Consider the following 22,373-nt stretch of genomic DNA (forward strand, 5'->3'; position numbering starts at 1 on the left):
AAAGAACTTGGTGCATTTAAATGTATATTGCAGCTGAAGACAGTGACTGAACGGACAGCAAAAGCACTAAACACATGAATAAATGTCACCTTGATGCTTTTGATAAACTGGAGTTTTTAAAACCATGATTCCAGTTGACTGAAATAGCACGTGCTTTTATTATCAATTTTGCAATAAGGCAGAGAGACACGTACATTCAGTGTGAAAAGTTTCAGAAAATCAGGTTTTCCCAGTCGGAAATGGCAAAGTGAGGAACGAGAATTACTGGGAGAGACACAAGGAAAAGCAGTTGGGTCAGGGGACAAAGTGCAATTGAAGAGGAAATGATACTACATTTATTTTGTCAGGAAATTAAGTTATAAATCAAAATAGGAAACCTTGACTCCAGATTTTCTGTGTGTCCTTAAGGCGAGAGTGAGACTGAAATTAGTCTGTACAAGAGGAACTTTGGGTCAGGTTAATTTTAATGCAATGCCTTTCAAACTGTAATTATTGGTTATTAGCAAGATGGCTGTGACCATTACTTAGACCTCTTGGTCTCAAGAAGGAAGCACGAAGCGAAGGGCTACCTTCCTGGGAGGTAGTTAGGGGTTTGGTTAGGTTAGGTTATGACAGTCTAGCAGATCTTAAGAGTTCTCTCAGAAGTCGGTAGTAGGATTGACATAGCTTTTTGCCGGCCGCGGTGGTCTAGCGGTTCTGGCGTGCAGTCCGGAACCGCGCGACTGCTACGGTCGCAGGTTCGAATCCTGCCTCGGGCATGGATGTGTGTGATGTCCTTAGGTTAGTTAGGTTTAAGTAGTTCTAAGTTCTAGGGGACTGATGACCTCAGATGTTAAGTCCCATAGTGCTCAGAGCCATTTGAACCATTTGACATAGCTTTTTGTAGGACGCTGACACTTTTTGATGGCCCAGCATTGAAATCTGCAGCAATTTGCGGAAAGGTTGCTCTTCTGTCACGGTGAAAGATTCTCTTCAGTCGTCGTTGGTCCCGTTCTTGCAGGATCTTTTTCCGGCCGCAGCAATGTCGGAGATTTCATGTTTTACCGGGTTCCTAATTTTCACGGCACACTCGTCAGATGGTCGTACGGGAAAATCCTCACTTCATCGCTACCGCGGAGATGCTGTGTCCCGTGGCTAGCGCACCGACTATAACACCACGTTCAACCTCACTTAAATATTGATAACCTGCCATGGTAGCAGCAGTAACCGATCTAACAACTGCGCACTGCACTGCAGTGCACTAACGAGCCGGCCGGTGTGGCCGAGCGGTTCTAAGCGCTTCAGTCCGGAACCGCGCTGCTGCTACGGTCACAGGTTCGAATCCTGCCTCGGGCATGGATGTGTGTGATGTCCTTAGGTTAGTTAGGTTTAAGTAGTTCTAAGTTCTAGGGGACTGATGAGCTCAGAAGTTAAGTCCCATAGTGCTCAGAGCCATTTAAACCATTTGCACTAACGAACGGACTGGCATATAGTCCGAATATGTCGGAGGGTAAATAGCATGGCTGTTGTTCCTCCTTATCAACTGCGCCAGACACTTGTCTTATATAGGAGTTGCCGACGGCAGCGCCGAATTCTGCCCGTTTAAATATCCCGGTATTTGAATAAGCATGCCTATACCAGGTTCTTTCGCGCTTCAGTATATCTCTTAGCCGTACTTAATACATCTTAAAGACCCACTATGTTCATTGAATACTTTTCAAATGCTGTTTCAGCTGTGTCAGTAATTTCTCTTGCTTGTACTTATTTCTTTGACAGGACTACAGTTCCGTACGTACTCGTCAACATCACGCTCCATTCGGCGCCACTGCTTATACGACTTTATTCACTCGAAAGTCATATGCATTTCTCTGTGTTCCCAGTGGATTATCATGCATCTGTCTTAATATATTCTCCTTCCCTTGTAGACTAATTACCAATCCGTTATCTGTTTCCCGTTCTACTTCTGGAGTTACTTGGGCTTATCGCACACTCACCACACTACTTCCCCCATTTGCTTATGCTACAGAGCTCTCCTCTGTCTCTACCTTGGTATTTTCGCTAGCCATCGACTTTGTCGCCTATTTCTTCGTGTTCTCTGGATCTTATTCTACTCAGAGCAACCGCAGTACTGCTTAACCTGCCTAGTTTGCAGATTGCCTCGTAACCGTACTGTTCAAGCTTCAGTCTATACATCTGGAGTCTCTAACTCGGATCCTTCCCACAAAAGAGCCATGCTAACGGTTTTTGGTCTGTTACTACTGTAAACTTTCGCTCGCATACATGTGTTCGGATCTGTCTGACTGCATATGCCACAGGCAGCAATTCTTTTTATGTGGTACTGCAGTTTAATTCTGCCTTATTAAATGACCTGGATGCGTATGCTGTGACAAGTCTTCGGTAACTTGCTTGACCTGTAACAAAACCGTGCCCATTGCTGCACAGCTGAAGTCTGTCGTCACTATGAATGACTTCTCAGAGTCTGGATACTGAATCAGTGGTGGATTAGCCAGTTTCTCCTTCAGTTCCTCGAAAGCATTATTTTGTCTTTCGCCCCATTCATATTTTATTCCTTTCCTTAGTAGTTCGTGAAGTGGCTTCGCGATTTTGCGAAATTTGCGAATAAACCGATGGTTGTATCTGATTAAGCTTAGAAACCGTTTTGGTTCTTTTCTTGTTCTTGGCTGATGGAAGAACTTTTTCTTTTCTGCTTTCACCATGACTGGTGAGATTCCCCTTGCCCGTAATACAATGGCCGAAGAAGTTCACTTCTTTCCTTAGGAAAGACACACTTATCCTGCTGCAGCTTTAAATTATGCTCTCACAACCTATCAAGGATTTCATGGAGCTCCCCATTACGCTCCTACAGGTTTCTTCCATAGTCCACTAAATCTTCTAGATAAACAAAATATTTTATTCCTTGCAGACATGCCAAAACAGTGTTTATCAGCCGCTGAAAATACCCTGAGGCTTCTTTCAGTAATGTTGGCATTTGCTAATACTCATAATGCTGGTAGCTCGAACTGAACACAATTTTCTCTCTGTCCTTCTCATCCGCCAGTACTTGATTGTATCCGCTTGTAAGATCAAATGTAGAGAAGTTCTTTGTTTCTCATAGTTGATCCAGGGCATCATAGACAATCGGTAGTGAAAATGCATCGCCTACAACTGCTTATAGTTCACTACGACTCTCCACTTCTGTTTAACAATTGCATCTATCATTTTCGGACCCGACAATAACGGTGATATTCAAGAAACTTTGCATTCGACGATTTTGTCACCTATCAGTATTTTCTCACGTTGTTCTTTCTGCGCGAATCTGGAATCCGGTATGGACTAGCATTCATAACTTCCTTCATGTCCCAGTGCTATCGGTATCCGTGCTTTATTGCGGATGTGTATGACAATTTGTCACTTGCTAAGTGGAATATATATAACGTGCAAACATCCACTAATGCACTCTTCTTTTCCGCAGGAGAGGTGATCAGCTCTCATTTGTTCCCGTAAGGCTCTAACAAGACTTTCTGCGTTCTCTATAGCTTCCTTTCTGCCTTTTACTTCGCTTACTTTCACGTGTTGCTCTGATTCTTCCGTCACCAATCTGACGTTCTTCAACTGAACTTGGTCCTCTGGCAAATTTATTACACTTACTATGCACCAGCCGTTTCGCACTCTCACTAACTCCTCTAGTACGTACATTCCGTGTCTAGTCTCCTGTTTCACGATAACCATTTCTCTTTCCCTAACTTGTGGTACATCACTGTCCACCTTCAATAACATTATCTTTTCCTCGCACGATCCTATTTCCTCGTCAGACTCCCGATCAGCCTCTAAACCGTAACCTTTCTGTTCCTCTTCTGCTGGAATCTCACGGCCTTGTAGTCTTAACACTTTTCCGCATAATCTAACTTAACCTTAGGCTGTGTAAGAAAATCTATAGCGATCAAGCCGTGATATGGAATATCTAACCCTGACCTATATGTATGAAACTTCTCCGGAACCTTCCACTTAGATGTATTTACAGATGACCTATCGTACTTACCGCTACGTAGGTGACACCTTTCCGCCGAAGCCTTTCTGCTTAATTTTTTTCTAACAACGCAATTACCGGTAATAGCCATTTTCTTTAACTGGTACAACTGTGCTCTTGTGTCTATCAGTAGCTACACTACTGGCCATTAAAAATGCTACACCACGAAGATGACGTGCTGCAGACGCGAAATTTAACCGACAGGAAGAAGATGCTGTTATATGCAAATCACTAGCTTTTCAGAGCATTCACGCAAGGTTGGCGCCGGTGGCGACACCTACAACGTGCTGACATGAGGAAAGTTTCCAACCGATTTCTCATACACAAACAGTAGTTGACCGGCGTTGCCTGATGAAACGTTATGATGCCTCGTGTAAAGAGGAGAAATGCGGACCATCACGTTTCCGACTTCGATAAAGGTCGGATTGTAGCCTATCGCGATTGCGGTTTATCGTATCGCAACATTGCTGCTCGCGTTGGTCGAGATCCAATGACTGTTAGCAGAATACGGAATTGGTGGATTCAGGAGGGTAATGCGGAACGCTGTGTAGGATCCCAACGGCCTCGTATCACTAGCAGTCAAGATGACAGGCATCTTATCCACATGGCTGTAACGGATCGTGCAGCCACGTCTCGATCCCTGAGTCAACAGATGGGGACATTTGCAAGACAACAACCATCTGCACGAACAGTTCGACACGTTTGCAGCAGTATGGACTATCAGCTCGGAGGTCATGGCTGCGGTTACCCTTGACGCTGCATCACAGGCAGGAGCGCCTGTGATGGTGTACTCAACGACGAGCCTGGGTGCACGAATGGCAAAACGCCATTTTTTCGGATGAATCAAGGTCCTGTTTACAGCATCATGATGGTCGCATCCGTGTTTGGCGACATCGCAGTGAACGCACATTGGAAGCGTGTATTCGTCATCGCCATACTGGCGTATCACCTGGCGTGATGGTATGGGGTGCCATTTGTTACACGTCTCGGTCACCTCTTGTTCGCATTGACGGCACTTTGAACAGTGGACGTTACATTTCAGATGTGTTATGACCCGTAGCTGTACCCTTCATTCGATCCCTGCGAAACCCTACATTTCAGCAGGATAAGCACGACCGCATGTTGCAGGTCCTGTACGGGCCTTTCTAGATACAGAAACTGTTCGACTGCTGCCCTGGCCAGCACATTCTCCAGATCTCTCACCAATTGAAAACGTCTGGCTCGTCACAACACGCCAGTCACTACTCTTGATGAACTGTGGTATCGTGTTGAAGCTGCATGGGCAGCTGTACCTGTGCACGCCATCCAAGCTCTGTTTGACTCAATGCCCAGGCGTATCAAGGCCGTTATTACTACCAGAGGTGGTTGTTCTGGGTACTGATTTCTGAGGATCTATGCACCCAAATTGCTTAAAAATGTAATCAAATGTCAGTTCTAGAATAATATATTTGTCCAATGAATACCCGTTTATCATCTGCATTTCTTCTTGGTGTAGCAATTTTAATGGCCAGTAGTGTATTTAAGAAGAAAACTGAAAAAACGTCTCATCAGTGTTTTAGTGTTACAGCGTGCTGGCGTTCAGAGAACAGGTTAATCACGAAGGGAAGAGCAGATACTGCAGCCTCTTCTGTTGCGCCCAAAGTTAGCAGCGCAACCCTTTCTCACGTGGTGTTAATCAGTCGAAGTGGGGCAAAACATCAAACAGTGAGAAATGCTTCAGACTTCGAGAATCTTCCGCTGCAGCCTTCGGGCCAGATAGCAGAGTAAATGTGTCTCTTTTTAAACCAATTGACATGTCTCATATAATAAAATGCTATGGCCCGTGTTATCAGTGGGAAACATAAGTAGCTGTTTAGATAGCTAACGTCAGCCCAACGGATCCAGGCAGGAAAGTTTTCGTTCGTTCCAACAACCTCTAGATCATTAGAAATAAGGCATACTTTCTGAATGAATAATGATGACCAAATAAATCGGTCATGCCCTCGCACAAAAACTATCCTGGGATTTGGTTGGTTGGTTGGTTGGTTGTTTTGGGGAAGGAGACCAGACAGCGTGGTCATCGGTCTCATCGGATTAGGGAAGGATGGGGAAGGAAGTCGGCCGTGCCCTTTCAGAGGAACCATCCCGGCATTTGCCTGGAGTGATTTAGGGAAATCACGGAAAACCTAAATCAGGATGGCCGGACGCGGGATTGAACCGTCGTCCTCCCGAATGCGAGTCCAGTGTCTAACCACTGCGCCACCTCGCTCGGTCCTGGGATTTGCCTCTGATGATTTAGGAACATTACGAAAAACCGAAACCTCGACAGAAGGACAGCTATTCAAAGCCAGCTCCCGATGAATATGAATGCAGTGTCGTAACTTCTGTACTATCCCGAACGGTAATTGCACTTCGTACAGTATGGGTGTGGAAAAGCGAGATTTCGAAATGAAGTAACCTGCCTCCTGCTGTTCCACACTTAAAGGCTACCTCTCACGGAACCTACAATTGCATTAACACTCCGCAAACCATCGTATGGTGCATGGTACTCTGTACCACTACAAGTCATTCCTGTTCCACTCGCAAAAGGTGCGAGGGAAAAATGACGATCTATATGCTTCGGTAAGTTAAAGCTACGCGTTCTGGCCAGTCGGGCCCGGCAGATCACCTGTCATCCTCTGCCAATACTATCACTGCATACGGTATGGAGGGGTGTGTAATCAGTACACCGTTCTCCCGCTCGTTGTCGGGTTTCTCGACCTTGGAGCCCCTATTAATCGCTCGAGTAGCTCCTCAGTTGGCCTCACTGCGCTGAGTGCACTCCGTACCAGTCCTACTACAAAGACAAAAATTCCTGGGGTACCGGGAATCGAACCCGCCTCCTCCTCATGGCAGTCAGCCACGCTGACCACTTGTTTCCGTTCATCTAATTTTGCTCGTTAATGATCGTTACATTTGTCCGGGGCGAGCGGTCGTCCCATAAAATCCGTTCAAGTCCATCGGCGATCCAATCACTCAGTTTTCTATTACAGAGGGCACCTAACCCTTTGACCGAACAGATTGAACTACCGTGCCGGCACCACTCAGCTACGGAGGTACTCATATGCTTCGTATGAGCCCTAATTTCTTTTATCCCGTCTTCGCGGTGCTTACGCGAAATGAATGTAGGCGTCAATAAAATCGTTCTGCAGTCAGCTGCAAATGCCGGTTTTCTAAATTTTCTCAAGAGCGTTTCGCGAAAAGAACGTCGCCTTCCCTTCAGGGTTTCCCGTTTAAGTTCACGAAACATCCCCGTAATGTTCGCGTGCTGATCTAACCTACCGGTAACAAATCTATGAGCACGTCTCTGAATTGCTTCGATGTCTTCCTTATTCTGACCCGGTTTGGTTTCCAAACACTGGAGCAGTACTCAGGATTGGGTCGCACTACTTTTCTACACGCTGTCTTATTTATACGGCAGTGCCTTGGCGGAGGTGATTCGTATGAAATGGTTTTCGACGTGATTATGGCCGCACGACGGAAATTAAAATACTTTGAACGCGAGATGGCAGTTGGAGCTAGACGCATGGGATACTCCATGTCGGAAATCGTTATGGAATTCAATATTGCGAAATCCACAAGAGTGTGCCGAAAATACCAAATTTCAAGCATTACCTCTCACCACGTACAATGTAGTGAGGATGGCCTTCCCTACTACCGTCCTTATGTGCTTGTTCCATTTCATATCGCTTACGTCGAGATATTTAATCGACGTGGCTGCTCCAAGCAGCACACGAATGAGACAGCATTCAAACATTACTCAACTGTTTTTCCTATTCATCCACACTTCCTTATATTTTTGGGGTTACATACCTCAGCTGGTAAAAATCGAAGCCTTAAGATTCACTTTCTTGTCCTTCTGCGTGTCTCTCCGACTGTTCAAATCCCTTTTTCACAGGAACACGGAGACATATCAAGTTGATATTCATGTCACATATTAAGGGCTACGGTCCCTTGGCGATGCAAAAAATTGAAGCTTCTAAGTCAATGCAATCAAAAGATTTGGCCATTTACAATGAGGTGGAAAAAAAAGGTCATGAGATGGCAGTATGCACATATAAAGCTAGCGATACTATCGCGTACAGAAGCTGTACAAGGATAATGCCTTGGCGGAGCTGTCATTTGTACTAAGATGATTCGTATGAAATGGTTTTCGATCTCTTATGGCCACACAGTGTCTTGAAAGGAGGGTATAAGATGAACGTCAACAAAAGCAAAACGAGGATAATGAAATGTAGTCGAATTAAATCGGGCGATGCTGAGGGAATTAGATTAGGAAACGAGATACTTAAAGTAGTAAAGGAGTTTTGCTATTTGGCGAGCAAAATAACTGATGATGGTCGAAGTAGAGAGGATATAAAATGTAGACTGACAATGACAAGGAAAGCGTTTCTGAAGAAGAGAAATTTGTTAACATCGAGTATTGATTTAAGTGTGAGGAAGTCATTTCTGAAAGTATTTGTATGGAGTGTAGCCATGTATGGAAGAGAAACATGGACGATAAATAGTTTAGACAAGAAGAGAATAGAAGCTTTCGAAATGTGGTGCTACAGAAGAATGCTGAGGATTAGATGGGTAGATCACATAACTAATGAAGAGGTATTGAATAGGATTGGGGAGAAGAGGAGTTTGTGGCACAACTTGACTAGAAGAAGGGATCGGTTGGTAGGACATGTTCTGAGGCATCAAGGGATCACCAATTTGGTACTGGAGGGCAGTGTGGAGGGTAAAAATCGTAGAGGGAGACCAAGAGATGAATACACTAAGCAGATTCAGAAGGATGTAAGCTGCAGTAGGTACTGGGAGATGAAGAGGCTTGCATAGGATAGAGTAGCATGGAGAGCTGCATCAAACCAGTCTCAGGACTGAAGACCACAACAGCAACAACAAACAACAATGGCCACACGATGGGATTTACCATATTTTGAACGCGAAATGTAAGTTGCAGACGCATGGGATATTCCATTTCGGATATCGTTAGGGAACTCAATATTGCGAGATCCACAGTGTCAAGAGAGTGCCGAAAATACCAATTTTCAAGCATTACCTCTCACCACGGACAATGCAGTGAGCGACGCCCTTGTCGTAGCGACTAAGAGCTGCGGCGTTTGCGTAGAGTTTTCAGTACTAACATACAGGCAACACTGCGTAAAATTACCGCAGGAATCAATGTGGTACGTACGACGAACGTATCCGTTCGGAAAGTGCCGCAAAATTTGGCGTTAAAGAGCGATGGCAGTAGACGACCGACCCGAGTGCCTTTGCTAACAGCACGACATAGCCTGTAGCTCCACTTCTGGGCTCGTGACCACATCGGTTAGACCCTAAACGACTGGAAAATGGTGGCTTGGTCCGAAGAGTCCCGATTTCGGTTGGTAAGAGCTGATGGTAGGATTCAAGTGTGGTGCAAACCTCACGAAGTCATGGACCCAAGTTGTCAACAAGGCACTGTGCAAGCTGGTGGAGACTCCATAATATTGTGGATTGTGTTTACATGGAATGTACTGGGTCCTCTGGATGTTCGGATACTTGGAGACCATCTGCAGCGATTCATGGACTTTATATTCGCAAACAACGATGGAATTTTTATGGATGACAATGCCTCATGTCACCGGGCCACAATTGTTCATGATCGGCTTGAAGAACATTCTGGACAGTTCGAGCGAATGGTTTGCATGCATGTCAGAAGGAACATTGCATCGTAATTCAGAATAACACAAGCACTGTAATACCGTATTTATCCGCCGACACTGGGCAAGCGACTTCCAAATAAAAATGTCTCCCCTGTACGGGAATATACATAGTGGATATAACAGTACGGGATGTAGGAACATGGTTGACCACATGTGATAGATTGTGTCTGGCCGTGAGAGGTGTTCGGATACTCAAATGGCAAATCAACTGCTTGCGACAAATGGGAAGTCCGCGTTCGAGTCCCGGTCCGGCATAAATTTTCACTGTCGTCAAACGATTATACAGCTGATGGTTGTCAATATTCGCAACTGTGAATACATTTCTTGTAGACTTCTATGGTTCTCTGGTGTTCAAAGCTCGATCCTGTCATGAAGATCCATATCTCCTGTGGTTTAACTAAATAGCTACAGTCGCATGTTTTTATTATTATTATTATTATTATTATTATTATAGAGGTGGAGTCCCTCCACGCTCACACCGGAATGATGGCCAACTCAATAGGTCTACTGCCATCTCTGCATAAGGGTTAGTTTTCACTCAAGTGAGGTGTCGCAGGATGTGGGTACTGCGATGTTTGCGTACGTCTGGTTAAGGTTAACCATTAATACGCGCTCATCTGGAGGTAGATTGGGTCGTAGTCGAACGAAGGGTAGCGGTATGAAGGGCAGAGGAAAAAAAGTGCCAAGGCAAGAGCCAAGGGAAAAAAAAACCTCTGCGATAGTTAGGTCGGGTGGTAAGAGCAGTAGCGGATGTCTTGCTACCTGCGATAGGTCGTGCAAGGGTAGGCTTTGTTAGTAGTGGGTATCATGAATGTCGATACCTTTGACGTTGGGCGGTGGTGTTGCTCGGCGGTTGCCGCTGGGTGCCGGTGTAGAGCTCTCGTTCAGCGTCAGCATCCTGCAACAGTTAGGTTTATTATCGTTTTTGTGTCAGATAGGTCATATATCGGATACACAGTGTAGGGTGATGTTGGCGAATTGTTTGTGAATCAGTGGACGAGCTCGTCGGTGTCCCTGCTGTGGCCTGTTGGTCGGCTCTAATAGCAGCTGGTAGTTACCAGTCAGTGTTGCTGATATGCAGGGACTTGCCGACGTTTGTCGCTTGTTGGTGTATGCTAGTTTACCATAGGTGGCTATGCCCTAGCTAGTAGTGTCTTTGGCCGCTTGTGCTTCCACCTGTGGTTGTGATCGTAGTTTCCCAGAGTGAGGATGAAAGGATTGTTAGAGTGTCTCGAGTTCCTGTATAGTCGTGTGGCGTATTTTTTGAATACTTCCTTGAGGGTTTCAAGTCGCATGTGGAAATGTGAGCCTTAAATAAGGCCACGGTCATTCCTTCTCCCATCTTTTCCCAGCAGAGCTCCACCTTTTATGATCACAATATCGGCACAGTGTAAACTGTAACTTCCCTTTCCACTTTCCGCGATTATCAACAATTGCTGAAGCACTATACAGGCGCTCGGATAGCTTTTGTTATGCTGTGCACTATGCCGCTTGTTGCCTCATTAGTATTCGCAGCACGTGCGACGCTCTCTTATCGGTACTCTGTATCCATTTAAACTGCGTGTGTTTGCTCATAACATCGATTTTTGATGGAGCGTTGGTAGGTTTTTTCTAAATAAACTAATTATGAGGTCGTTCCCCTAGCAAGTAATTCACTTGATTAACTTAGATTATCACACATTTAGTGTACCGCTGCGTGATCTTCATTTGCTGTTTACAATACGCTTTTACACACACACACACACACACACACACACACACACACTCACACTACATAGTGTACCACCTCCCTCTCCTATCCCCCAATCAGGGCCTTGTATTTTAGTCATAATTAAAATGAGAGAACCCATTTTGACTCTGCGTGAAAGTGTCCGAATGACCGGAAGTATTTATCTAAAAATGCGTCACACTCCTGCAAAAATACACCTGTAACACAAAAAGTGCAATGTTTACACCAAGTATCACAATGTTATTTTCCACATACGTCATAAGCCTCCAATCAGAGCCTAAAACATGACTGTCAGTTCTAATGTAAGTAGCCCAGTACTATTTCCTTGCCTAATAGTTACAAATAACATGATGAACACTAACAGCGGAATTTTTATAAATTAGACCTAAGCAGCATCATCATACAGGAACAAACGTTGTACCACTGGATGGGCCTGATCAGCCAAAATTGTAGCATAATCCTTGGCAGTAATGCGATATTGCAGAGTAACCATGGGGTCCGTGGGATACCACAATATGGTTCCCCAAATCATCACTTGGCCAGAAGTTGGAAACAGTGTGAAATAAGACTCGTCCGAACAAATGACTTTTTCCATCCCTCCATAGTACAGGTTTTATGGCTGCGGCACCACGTCTTCCTGTTAAGATAATTTGCATCCCTGATGAGTGGTTTTGGAATTCCAGCTCATCCTAAAATTCCATGCTTATGAGGCTCCCTTCGTGTTGTTTTGGTGCTGGCAGGGTTCTCGAGTGTGACAGCCAGTTCTGCAGTTACTTTCGCACCCGCCGTCCTCTTATTTTTCGTCACATTCCACTTCAATGACCGTCTGTCACGATCAATCAAGACACACCTCTGTCCGCGTTGCGACCTAGCGGATGGTGTTTTTCTGCTTTTGCTGTATGCGGTATAAATCTTCAACACCGGGCGTCTTGAAACACCCAACATTTCGACTAACTTGGTTGCTGAAGCACCCACCATACGAGTACCAACAATTTGCCCATTTTCGCCTTCACTTAGCTCCGACTTAATGCACTCACAACTACACAGAATACTATTCTGCCTACGAGTGACACTTGTGACATAATGAGAACATTGCACTGGTGCTGTTCGTTATCAGATACAACAGCTCCACCTACAAGCTTAGTTAGCATCCGCGTTTGCGTCAAGCATGCATTTCTTGCGGTGTTTCCATATGTGTCCAACCCCCGTAGAACTAACACTGCCGGGAAGACATGCCTGGGACGAACCGAGAAGTACTGAACGCAAGCTTAACTGCGAAGAATGCAGTGGGCATTACTGTTGTCAACAGCAAGTACTGAGAGAATAAATCGTACAAGTTTGTTTCAACTGCTACACCTGCCTAATATCGAACAGGGCTCTCGCGAGCACACAGAAGTGCCGAAACACGACGTGGCATGGTCGACTAATGTCTGAAGTAATGCTGGAGGGAGTTGACAACAGGAATCCTGCAAGGCTGTCCATAAATCCGTAAGAGTACGAGGGGGTGGAGACCTCTTCTGAACAGCACGTTGCAAGGCATTCTAGATATGCTCAATAATGTTTATGTCTCGGGAGTTTGGTCGCCAGCAGAAGTGTTTAAACTCAGAAGAGTGTTCCTGGAGCCACTATGTAGCAATTCTGGACGTGTGGGGTGTCGCATTGTCTTGCTGGAATTGCCCAAGTTTGTCAGAATGCACAATGGACATGAATGGACGCAGGTGATCAGACAGAATGTTTATGTACGTGTCACCTGTCAGAATCGTATCTGGACGTATCAGGGGTCACAAATCATTCCAACCATGGGCTGTTGCAAGGGGGGGGGGAGGCTGTGGGGGCTACAGCTCCCCCACCCCCACCCAATGGAGTATCATATTACACTGGATAAAATGACTTCGGAAATAAGCGAACTTCAACAGAGTCAATCATTTTTTATAATTATGTAGCAATATAGGTTGCAATGTATTTCAAACACATTTTAACAAAAGAATAAGAGCGGCAAATAGCTTACTATCTAAACCAATAAATATCATTTATTTTTAAAAGGGGCGTCTCATTATTTATTAATATACACTGGATGTGTATTAATGTACGAGTACCACTTACAATAATCAAGAAAGCTAAATATGCCGGGTATGCCTACCAACACTCAAATTGCTGATCCCAGACAAAAACTCGGAAATCGCCGGACATCTGGGTCAAATCTTATTATTTTCCCGGGCACACACATTCTGTAGACACTTTTTTACTCCGAACTCCAAAACAGTTACCAAAAACTACTTTAAGCAAGACCAAATTTTACCAATTTGTCGGTGGAGGACCCCATCTCTCCTTTTGTTAAGCGACATATCATTACCCCATATCCCCTGCACCCCCCCCCTCCCCCGCCATTAGCCACAGCCCCTTGACCGGCTTCTAGAATCGCCCCTGATTCCAACTGAACACGACCCACACCATTACAGAGCCTCCACCAACTTGAACAGTCTCCTGCTGACATGCAGGTTCCATGGATTCATGACATTGTCTCCATACCTGTACACATCCACCCGCTTGATACAATTTGAAGCGAGACTCGTCCGACCAGGCAACATGTTTCCAGTCATCAACAGTCCAATATTGGTGTTGACGGGCCCAGGCGTGGCGTAAAGCTTTGTGTCGTGCAGTCATCAAGGGTACACGAGTGGGTCTTCGGTTCCGAAAGCGTATATCGATGATATTTCGTTGACTGGTTCGCACGCTGACACTTGTTGATGGCCCAGCATTGAAATCTGCAGCAAATTGCGGAAGGGTTGCACTTCTGTCACTCTGAAAGATCGTCGTTGGTCCCGTTCTTGCAGGATCATTTTCCGGCCGCAGCGATGTTGGAGATGTGATGTTTTGCCGGATTCCTGATATTCACGTAACACTCGTGAAATGGTCGTACGGGAAAATCCCTACTTCATCGCTACCTCGGAGATGCTGTGTCCCATCGCTCGTGCGCCGACTTTAACACCACGTTCAAACTCACTTGATAACCTGCCATTGTAGCAGCAGTAACCGATCTAACAGCTGCGCCAGACACGTGTTGTCTTATATAGCCGTTGCTGACGGCAGTGCCATATTCTGCCTGTTTACATATCTCTGTATTTTAATATGCATCTCTGTACCAGTTTCTTTGGCGCTTCAGTGTATTTTGAGTGCGGTTCAGACGCGACTAAAAATACGTAGATTAAACAGATGTATGAAATCAGGCGACATACAGTTACTTACAGGGGAAACTATCCATCGCCCCCCACCCCCCACCCCCCTCAGATTTAGTGTTAGTGGTAAGATGCCCCAACGGATAGCCCGTCAAAAACTGAAGACAGATCAAGCATATAAACAGGAAGACGGCATACTGAACTGTGAAAAAAGAAGCAAAATAGAAGCAGTGAACGGTCCAAGGTCAAGATATGCAACATCGAGCACATATAAACATCCACACTGTCGTGGTTGTGTGTTCATGGTGTTGGACTGCAAAGGGGGGAGATCCGTGTTCAAGTCTCACTGGTGCCCTTTTTTTCCACAAAATTATGAACTGTCCATCTGGTCATTGACGTGTCTGTTCGCTGTATTCAGATTTGTGTCTGTCTCGTGGTGTAACGTCCGTTTGCAACCGTGAGGTGTAAGGATGGGACCTCTAGACGTAAGTACCTCCTAATTGCTCTACACAAGTATCACATGTTATGACTCTTGAGTTCCGTTTTGGAAGGTTTGACTCTTGAATTCTTTTGTTGTAACATAGTTCACGCCTGTTTATTTGTTGTTTTAATATCTGTAAGATGTCTGTGCTGCATCTCGCCTGCTTTCACTCTTTTACTAATCACCACATTTACTTGCAACGGTAATTCAAAAATGGCTCTGAGCACTATGGGACTTAACTGCTGTGGTCGTCAGTCCCCTAGAACTTAGAACTACTTAAACCTAACTAACCTAAGGACATCACACACATCCATGCCCGAGGCAGGATTCGAACCTGCGACCGGAGCGGTCACGCGGTTCCAGACTGAAGCGCCTAGACCGCATGGCCACACCCGGCCGGCGTAACGGTAATTATTCTTACCACATGACTCATATGCTGTAAACAATGTATAGCACGACAATTGCCAAGACTACGGAAGGAGAACAGTCACATCAAAGACCAGACAGACAGTTCATAATTTCCTGAAAAAAAGGGAGATGACAGAGATTTGAACACGAATCTGCCGCTTTGCAGTCCAACACAGTGACCAAACAATCACGAGGGGATGGTTCTTCCAAAGCGCTCGATGTTACACATCTTCACCTTAGACCGTTCACTGTTTCTATTTCGCTTCTTTTTCCACAGTTAAGTACAGCTTCTTCCTGTTTTTACGCTTGGTCTGTATTCTGTTGCCGATATGCCATCCGCTGGGCCATTTCACCACTAAATCTGGGGGTGGTGGTGAGATGGGGAGTTTCCCTTGTTACTAACGAGCCAACTGAGACGACGGGCCTCTTATATCAAAATAGGCAGAAAATTTCCCTAAACAACCTACGAAGTTTCCTCAGTGGAATTCGGTTTCATCCTGTATACATTTACATTTTGGTGGGTCCTGTGACATTTCAATTTTGAATCGCAGCAGTGCAATCCCCATCCTCGAGCGGCTTAGCAGTAACGTGTACTAAGATTACACAGAGTTTCTACATCGTTTCCTGGCTTAGCCTGCTAAGTATTACACAAGACAAAGTGCATGGTGTGTCTCAGACATAGTTAGAACGATTAAAGGTTAATCAGTCCACGAATCATGTAAACTCTGTTAGGCGTGAGTGCACGACCTGTGCGTCTATTGAGTTTCCAAGAGGTTCCAGACCAACGCTCATGAACGGAGCGCTCAGATTTAATCCGTATCTAGCTCTTCTCCGCAGCGCGAATGCTAGCGCTCGACACCTTCCATTAAACGAGCAGTTCACATCATGACAACATTGCATCAAATGAGAAATAACTGAAATAATTAAATATTAACCCCCTGCTCAATTGTGAATAATGTGTATAGACTCGACCACCCATTATAATGGAGTACTTTTTGCAAAACTAGAAATTAACAATAGATCTGAAGCTTCTAGAGGAGAGTTTCTTACATTCAAAATTTAGTATTAAAATAAGGTAAATGATGATAAGGTTTTGTGGGTGCACAATATCAAGGTCGTTAGCGCCCGAAATAAGGTAGATGGTACATAAGTATTAGTTTAGATTCTTACCGTAAATGTCTTGCAATTTCAGGTACACATTAATAATACGGAGGAATTTATCACTCTTCTGATGACAAGAACTTCTGTATTACAGATACACACGATTACATCCTTATCTAGATTATGTCCTTGTCAGCTCAAATCACATAGTTAAAAGTCGCTTTCATCTAAACAGCCGCACACCGGTATCGGAATTGATTCCTCGATAGTGATAATTTTAAAGTAATCAATGTCATTTTTTCATATAGTAAAACGTGTTCATCATGGAATCGTATCATATCAGATACTATCTGATTTTTCTGTACTTAAGTACTTTCCTCAAAAGCTTTGATATTTTGCTAGTTATATCATAAGAGCATGCTCTTCAGACATTGAAGACGCAGATATTGTGAGCCATTTCGCTTAGCTCATAACGGTCATTGTGTAAACTATTACTGTACTGGCAAACCTGCAAGGGATAGGTTGCGTGAGTACAGTTTTTCGTATCGCTCAGAAGCTGAAAATATCGACTTCAAATATTTCGGATGATCAGCTCATTATTCATTAAACCTTTTACAAGTACTCTATGTATCGATAGCTACGACGCCATGGCGTAGGTGCAAGTTCTTAGGTTGGCACTACGAGACACCGACGATAGCACCCTCTAGCCGGCGCTGTGGAGCTGTAAGAGCTCCGCTCCGGATTCAGCCCATTTCATGAAGAGCAGACGGCCTGGAAACATCGCTTCAACCTCAGAGGGTGTTGACTTGCTATTGAGACTTTGTACTACTTTCGACGGTAATACGGTTTCGCACCTACGTGCTGCTCATTGCAAAGTTATGTACCCATTTATTAGCTTGTTTTTGCCTATAGTAACAGGTTGAAATGGCTCTGAGCACTATCGGACTTAACATCTGAGGTCAGCAGTACCCTAGAACTTAGAACTACTTAAGCCTAACTAACCCAAGGACATCACACACGTCCATGCCCGAGGCAGGACTCGAACCTGCGACCGTAGCGGTCGCGCAGTTCCAGACTGTAGCGCCTAGAACCGCTCGGCCACCCCGGCCAGCTTTGCCTATAGTAAACATCTATCATTCACACTGCAGTACCGAGAGATTTTCACCTTTTCCTGCTCCTACTCGCTTTCGTCATTCGGCCAACCTTTTAGTTTTCAGGAGCAGACCCACGCGCCGCCTTCCAGGCGGAATAAGAAACTCTATGGAAGTACCCATTTTGAGTTTCACGTCCTTAATTCTGCGAAATTTACTGCAGAGAATCATTCTCGACCTCCTAGCCGAGTACTCTTATGCACATTAGTGAGAAGTCGCAAGACTCTAAGTTGGCCCTGGTTCACAGTCACTCTTAAAACCATTCACGCGCTTTGTTGGTGCTCGAAGATTTCCATTATTTTGACTGTAATAAACCAGCGCAGCAGTGTTCGCCTGTGGCACGCTAGTGTAGAAAGTGTCACAAATTCAGCTATTTCAGGGGCGCTCAGTAAGTAATGCAAAACTTTTCTTTTTTTTTTTTCAGGCTAGTGTAGAAAGTGTCACAAATTCAGCTTAGTACGAGGGGCGCTCAGTAAGTAATGCAAAACTTTTCTTTTTTTCAGAAGTAAGTTGATTTTATCCAGGATTCCAATACACGATATTATTTCCCACTCTTTGGGCTACAAAACTCTACTTTCCAACACAATATCCGTTCAATATGATGGCCTTACTGGAAGAGCTTGTATGCCCGCGTGGTACCACTCCAGTGCCAACGCCTTGCTGCATCAGTACCCTTCCCATCCCCAGAATTTTAGAAAACGTTTTTTGCTCGCGTATCATGTCGTTTCTGGAAACCCAGAATCTACTCTGTAGGAATCAACATGGATTCCGGAAACAGCGATCGTGTGAGACCCAACTCGCTTTATTTGTTCATGAGACCCAGAAAATATTAGATACAGGCTCCCAGGTAGATGCTATTTTTCTTGACTTCCGGAAGGCGTTCGATACAGTTCCGCACTGTCGTCTGATAAACAAAGTAAGAGCCTACGGAATATCAGACCAGCTGTGTGGCTGGATTGAAGAGTTTTTAGCAAACAGAACACAGCATGTTGTTATCAATGGAGAGACGTCTACAGACGTTAAAGTAACCTCTGGCGTGCCACAGGGGAGTGTTATGGGACCATTGCTTTTCACAATATATATAAATGACCTAGTAGATAGTGTCGGAAGTCCCATGCGGCTTTTCGCGGATGATGCTGTACTATACAGAGAAGTTGCAGCATTAGAAAATTGTAGCGAAATGCAGGAAGATCTGCAGCGGATAGGCACTTGGTGCAGGGAGTGGCAACTGACCCTTAACATAGACAAATGTAATGTATTGCGAATACATAGAAAGAAGGATCCTTTATTGTATGATTATATGATAGCGGAACAAACACTGGTAGCAGTTACTTCTGTAAAATATCTGGGAGTATGCGTGCGGAACGATTTGAAGTGGAATGATCATATAAAATTAATTGTTGGTAAGGCGGGTACCAGGTTGAGATTCATTGGGAGAGTCCTTAGAAAATGTAGTCCATCAACAAAGGAGGTGGCTTACAAAACACTCGTTCGACCTATACTTGAGTATTGCTCATCAGTGTGGGATCCGTACCAGATTGTGTTGATGGAGGAGATAGAGAAGATCCAAAGAAGAGCGACGCGTTTCGTCACAGGGTTATTTGGTAACCGTGATAGCGTTACGGAGATGTTTAACAAACTCAAGTGGCAAACTCTGCAAGAGAGGCGCTCTGCATCGCGGTGTAGCTTGCTGTCCAGGTTTCGAGAGGGTGCGTTTCTGGATGAGGTATCGAATATATTGCTTCCCCCTACTTATACCTCCCGAGGAGATCACGAATGTAAAATTAGAGAGATTAGAGCGCGCACGGAGGCTTTCAGACAGTCGTTCTTCCCGCGAACCATACGCGACTGGAACAGGAAAGGGAGGTAATGACAGTGGCACGTAAAGTGCCCTCCGCCACACACCGTTGGGTGGCTTGCGGAGTATAAATGTAGATGTAGATGTAGATCCACGCACTGTTTCCCGCGGGGTGCATCATTCATTGGGCCAAACACATACAAGTTGGAAGATGCGAGATCCGGATTGTAGGGCGGATGATGCGGAACAGTCCATTGAAATTTTGTCAACTTCAAAAATGGTTCAAATGGCTCTGAGCACTATGGGACTTAACATTGGAGGTCATCAGTCCCCTAGAAATTAGTACTACTTTAAACCTAACTAACCTAAGGACATCACACACATCCATGCCCGAGGCAGGATTCGAACCTGCGACCGCAGCGGTCGCGTGGTTCCAGACTGTAGCGCCTAGAACCGCTCGGCCACTTCGGCCGGATTTTGTGAACTCCTCTCGGGTGCGAAGACTTGTGTGAAGTCTTACATTATTGTGGAGAAGGAGCAGTTCGTTTGGATTATTGTGGCGACAAACACGCTGAGGTTGTTTCTTCAGTTTCCTGAGGGTAGCACAGCTGTGTGCGGCCGGCTGGCACGTGTACCTTGTTGCGATGATGACCGACACCTCGCCCAACGACTCACCGTGTTTTTGTTCACTGCATGTTCTCCGTAGACATTCCGCAAGGGCCTATGAATATCTGAGATGTTCACGTTTTCCACCAAAAGAAACTTAACGACAGCTTATTACCTGCATTTTTTCATCCGAAATTGGTAGAGGAAAATAATGTATTTCATTACTTACTGAACGCCCCTTGTAAAAAAATCCGTGCATTTTTCACATTTATCTTCATTTTATAACCGTAATATCGTATTCCATTTAGTTCCCCACCTCAAAAGCAGTTACTGTTGTAGATATTTGGCATAAATTAACACTGTGTTCGACAATGTTGCAGAAGTTTGTTAGCATAATCACGACAAAATTCGAGAAACAAAGCTATTTTCGAGAAATCTGTAAATTTTATCTCAGATTTTTCTTTCGTTGTTTACACAAGTCTCTTTCTTGCGTATTGTAGCTTCAGATCTTAAAGGAAACTTGCACTACTTTTAGAATAACATATTCCGAAATTAAAACAATACCAGGGAGTTAAATATCTTCAACATTTCGCGGACCTGTCACCAACTGTATAAATATTAATTTTAATTTTAATAATGAACAGCCTCAGTTCCACCGTTTACCTAGAAATTTACCTAGGTTTCAGTCGGGATAACCCAACCTGTGTGAATGCCTGGAAACCCAAAACTAGTGGGGCTGCCGTATCGCGGCCGTGAAGTGGGGCCGAGGCAGTGCGAGATAAGTTTTACATTCTGACGATAATTTATGGATTTGTAGTTTTAGCTTGACGATGTCCACTATGGACAAACGATAGATACTGTTATTCTGAAGAAGGTTGGGTTATCCCGACTGAAACCTAGGTAAATTTCTAAGTAAACGGTGCAACTGAGGCTGTTCATTATTAAAATTAAAATTAATACCAGGGAGGCTAATTTTAAGTTAATTGTTCAGTGTTCAGACATACATTGTACCAGTCGGAGTGCATACCCCCTATAAATGTTGTTCTCGAGATGAAATGAGTTAGTTGTTCGTAAGCAGCTGTAAACTCCTCTGACTGCTATCAACCGAGTGAAATCCGCTCCGAATGGGTGTGTTGGGCGAGTCATAAACCAGAGATACCTCAACCAGTTTTCTTTCCAATGGAAACTGTTTCTTCTGCAGCAGTTACCACTTGTCCAATTGACTGTCAGTGGTAAGTCTAGGGGAGCTGTGCAGGAGAGGCAGGGGGGAAGGAGAACTCAGGGTATTACACCTACCTGTTCCCCTAACCAACAAATTCGCCATGTGAGCCAATGAGGCACTCTTAACCTGTTGAGAAACCCACTGTGTGCTCTCTTAAGAGGAGACAAATACAAAAGGATAGGGTCTGTTAATCACTGGCAGTTCAAACGTACGGCCAATAATGGTACCCCTTAGGTAAATGGCAGCAGGGGTTGGGAGGTATCACCATGTGCGCTCTTTGTGAATGCCTGAAAACCCGCAAGTAATGGGGTATAGTCAAAGAAATGGTGCACAGAGATGAAACGGTTAAACTCCGAATGATCATCTGCCGAATCATTCGTTAAAAAGTACCAGGATTTGAAGCAGTCCTAAAAAGCAGTGGAGCTCAAACAATCATAGGCACAGAAATTTGCGTAAAACCTGAAACTGAGTGCAGTGAGGTTTTTGGGATAAATCTAAATGTATACAGAGAGGATAGGCTAATGAGAAATGTGGGTGGTGTATTAGTCGCAGTAGACAAGAAACTCAAACCTACCAAAATATAAACTGAAGGTGTGCGTGAGACTGTATAGATAAGACTCAGTATTATGGTTGGGCAGAAAGTTGTATTAGGATATTTTTATCGACCACCACTCTTATCCCCAGATATAGCCGAAAACTTTCGAGAAAACCTCACTTCATAATACAAATGTAACCCAATCATTCTATCCTCATATCTTCATATATACATGACTGCTGGCAGTGGTGGTCACAAGGATGTACTGGCACAAGATAACTGATCTGCAGACGGCCACATGACACTGCCAGGGGGTATATTCCAATAGGATAACACTCGCCCACATACCGCTGTTGTAACCCAATGTGCTCTGCAGAGTGTCGACATACCGCCTTGGCCTGCTCGATCACGTGAGTCTACAATCGAGCACATGTGGGACATCATCGTAC

This window comes from Schistocerca serialis, chromosome 3 (assembly GCF_023864345.2).
Source record: "Schistocerca serialis cubense isolate TAMUIC-IGC-003099 chromosome 3, iqSchSeri2.2, whole genome shotgun sequence".
NCBI classification, from domain to species: domain Eukaryota; kingdom Metazoa; phylum Arthropoda; class Insecta; order Orthoptera; family Acrididae; genus Schistocerca; species Schistocerca serialis.